The 4,213-nt window shown below is 39.9% G+C and overlaps 1 pseudogene; it reads right to left on the bottom strand.

Annotated features, from left to right (window-relative positions):
- Positions 1-289: 289 nt before the first annotated feature.
- On the bottom strand, positions 290-1,703 carry LOC106321515 (annotated as a pseudogene).
- Between the last annotated feature and the right edge of the window lie 2,510 nt (positions 1,704-4,213).

Here is a 4,213-nt window from a genome sequence, read left to right as displayed (position 1 = left end):
TCGCAAGCAGACTGGAGTCGCGCGTTCCTCCACAGAAGCGGAGTATCTATCGGTGGCAAACACAGCAGCTGAGCTGCATTGGGTTTGTTCTCTCCTTACTGAGCTTGGAGTTACTCTCACCAACACTCCGACTATATATTGTGATAATGTGGGCGCGACGTATCTTAGCGCCAACCCTGTGTTCCACTCTAGGATGAAGCATCTAGCACTTGATTTCCATTTTGTTCGTGGCAATGTTCAGTCTGGCACTCTCCGCGTTTCGCATGTCTCCACTAAAGATCAACTTGCCGATGCCCTTACGAAGCCGTTACCACGAGCAAGATTCAAAGAACTTATGGACAAGATTGGTGTGAGCAAACTCCCTCCATCTTGAGGGAGAGTGTAGAGTATATGCCTAATAAGGTTATATTGGTCAAAATGTAATAGCTAGGTTAGCTATGTATCACTATAAATACTGTACGTAAGTTATCTAATGAATTATTCAGTCCACAATACTATATGTGAAGCTCATTTCCGTTTAGTTTTATATCCAGTATTGTTTCTTCCCGCGAGCTTCTTCTCGGGACATTGGTAGAAGCCTTGAATTTTATTCCCTGGAGGCGAAGTCTATTTGCTGAAAGGATCAGTCTCGAATCATCATAATGAGAATTTGATGGTGCTTTCTCAGGACTCTGAGAAGTACCATTTATGAAGTTCTTACGAATCAGATCAAGCAAATGTTCTGCTTCAAAGTTCTGTGATTTTGTTTTCTCAGCCACTGAAAGGTTAAAGAACTTGAATGCAAGTGTCTCCAGATTTACATTTTTAGATATGTTTGATTCTTTCAAAAGTGTGTTGAGAAGAATTAAAGGAACCTGATTTTCCAAAAGCAAAAGATCACTCCGGATGGTGGAGAGGATCCATGGCGTTGTCAGAATCCGATCATTTTGGTGACTTCTTACTTGAAGGAACGTGTCTTGATATGAAGAAGAACAACATAAGAATGAAACAACCATCGAGGAGCATCATTTTTAGGAATTCCGGTTTTATAACTACTAGCTTCTCAGAGTAAGAGTTCCGGATAGCTGTCTCCATTTGCAATATTTTTCTGCCCAAAGTGTTCGTATCGACACCATCTTTTGCCTCACCAAGGAAGAGTTTCAAATAACGATGTTTATGCTCCTCGAGCATTTGGAGATGCTCTTTCCCGTGATCGTAAGGACCTATTGACACTATCTCAGGCTCATAGCCCTTCTGATGGTTCTTCTTCAGGCTTTGGGGAATCTTGAATATGCTACACGAACCTTCCCCTTTTCTTTGAAACTTCGGAGATTCTGCACCAATATGAATGAGCATATTCATCTTTGCTAAAATTTCTGCAAACTTCTCATCATCATCTTGGTAACTTTTGGCTTCCTTGAACTATTAGCATTTTCAACATCTTTATTGGTGCTTTCAGCTTTCTCAATATCTTGTTCAGTAATTCCTTGGATCATGTCTCCCCTCCCGAATAGAATTCTCAAAATCTTGTTCGTTTATTAAGAGTCTTATTAAAATGAGCTTTAGAAGTTTTTTAGGGAACAAAGGAAGGAAACTGAGAGGTGAAGACTGTGAAGTGAATGCATAGAACGAGATAGAGAAAAAGGAAGAGTCTTTCAGGTTTAGAAATTACCACGAAGCACCAAGTTTGTACTGGGAGTGATGATAGACACTATAATTTTAGGTGGGAGAATAACTTCTTAGAGGTCATCTGCTATTTGGTTAGTTGGGAGTATTTGGGCTTGGGAGAGTTAAGAGGTGGGTCATGATTAAAACAAAAGTTGTTGTAGCAAAATTGCAATCATAATATTTTTGAGAACAAAATTTAAGTGGACGTTATAATTTGACTGGCCGAAAAAGTGACATGACAAAGATGACTTGTATTGATAAGTCAAATATGACGTCAAAATCACCAAGGATTCGTCCTCAAGGACATGCTAACATGCCATTTGGGAGGTCAGCTAACGAAATCCTTTTTCATTTAAATAAAGAGTAACCCAATTTCAATTCAGTTTTATTGAGATAAGCTTCAAACAACTTGAGAATCAAGTTATCTATTTCCTACCAAGTTATGGATTAGGAAATAGGAAAATCCTTGGTATTTAGGAATTATCTAAATATCATATATTTAATGTGTTTAGGACTTTAGATATTTATATATATATATATATATATGTAGATACCAAAGTGTGGTATCACATAAGAGTTTGAGATTGAGACTTGAGAACTTAGTTTTGAGTGAGTTTTTCTAAGGCAATAAAGAAGAGTTATTTCTTTGAGATCAAGTTACGTTCGATCCTTAAGTTCTACATTTGGTATCAGAACTTTAGGACGAGATGGGAGATATCATCGTTGCAACCGGGACGACGAAAGACAGTGGAGGATCCTCTACAATAAAGTGTCCGATGTTGAGCTCCACAAACTATGTCATTTGGGCTATCAGGATGAAGCTTGCGTTACAGATACACAAAGCTTGGGAGATCGTGGAAGGTGAAGAAACAACTGAGGGAGACAAAAATTGCATGGCCAAAGCTTTATTATTCCAATCTATACCGGAAAGTCTTATTCTTCAAGTTGGAGAACTCGATACAGCAAAAAAGGTATGAGAAGCGATTAAGACAAGGCATGTAGGGACAGAAAGAAAGAAGCTAGGTTACAAACCATAATGAATGAGTTCGATCGAATCAAGATGAAGGATAATGAAACCATTGATGAGTTTGGAGGAAAGCTTACTAAGATTTCGTCAAAATCCTCGGCACTAGGAATAAGCATCGAAGAACCTAAACTTGTCAAGAAGTTCCTATCAAGCCTTCCTCGTAAAAAATACATCCACATTGTAGCGTCCCTCGAGCAAGTATTAGACCTAAATAATACAAGTTATGAGGATATCATAGGTCGTTTGAAAGCTTATGAGGAACGTGTACGAGAGAATGAGGAACCACAGAAAGATCAGACCAAACTCATGTACACAAACAATGAGGCTCCAAACCAAGAGTATCAGAGAGATTAAAACAATAACAGAGGACGAGGAGGACGTTCTTGGAATAACAGAGGACGCGGAAGAGGTCGCAATATGTGGAGAGATCCAACAAATATCACGTGCTATCGTTGCGACAAGATATGACACAACGCGACGGATTTCCCTGATCGATTGTTGAAGCTACAGGAAGCTCAAGAGAATACCAATAGTGAGACACATGATACGGATGAGCTTATGATGCACGAGGTGGTGTATCTAAACGAGAAGAGCTGTCTACCAGACAAATACAGATAATGGGGCAAGTAATCATATGACAGGAGACAAGAGATATTTTTCTGAGTTGGATAGTTCAGTCACGGGAAAAGTGAGATTCGGGGATGACTCACGCATCGATATAAAGGGAAAGGGCGCCATATCTTTCATAGATATGAACGGAGAGCCAAGGAAGATGATCAACGTCTACTACATTCCGGAGTTGAGAAGCAACATCATTAGTCTCGGACAAGCAACAGAGTCCAGATGTGATATAAGGCTACGAGGAGAGAATCTAACAATGCGTGATCAACACGGCAAGTTGCTTGTCAAGAAACAGAGATCACAAAATCGACTTTATAAGGTACGAATGGGACTCATGGCGCAGCTAAACTTAGCATCTATCAGTAAATCAAATAGATGGCATGCAAGACTCGGGCAAGTTAATCACAACACGATGAAGACGATGATACAGAGAGAGCTAGTCAGTGGAATGCCGAATGTTAATGTCGAGAAAGAGATATGCCCTTCTTGTCTGTTGGGAAAACAAGCGAGAGGCTCATTCCCTCAATCAACTACGTTTCGAGCCTCGAAAGTATTACAGCTGATACATGGAGACCTCTGCGGCCATATAACACCTAATACACCAGCCGGAAACAAGTGTATTTTTGTGCTCATTGACGATCACTCGAGATATATGTGGAAAGTTTTTCTCAAAAAGAAAAGTGATGCATTCCAGAAGTTCAAGAAGATGAAGAGTATGGTGGAACAAGAGACGAAGGAAAAGATATTGATGCTCAGAACAGATAGAGGAGGAGAATTTGTGTCCAATGAATTCAATGCATTCTGCGAAGACTCGGGTATAAAGCGACATCTCACAGCTCCATACAGCCCACAACAAAACGGGGTGGTGGAGCACTACAAGAAAACAACGACATACTGAGGGAAAAAATCGTCGGTATG

Source organism: Brassica oleracea, unplaced genomic scaffold (assembly GCF_000695525.1).
Source record: "Brassica oleracea var. oleracea cultivar TO1000 unplaced genomic scaffold, BOL UnpScaffold01863, whole genome shotgun sequence".
Classification (NCBI taxonomy): domain Eukaryota; kingdom Viridiplantae; phylum Streptophyta; class Magnoliopsida; order Brassicales; family Brassicaceae; genus Brassica; species Brassica oleracea.
This window is presented reverse-complemented; position numbering and strand designations above follow the sequence as displayed.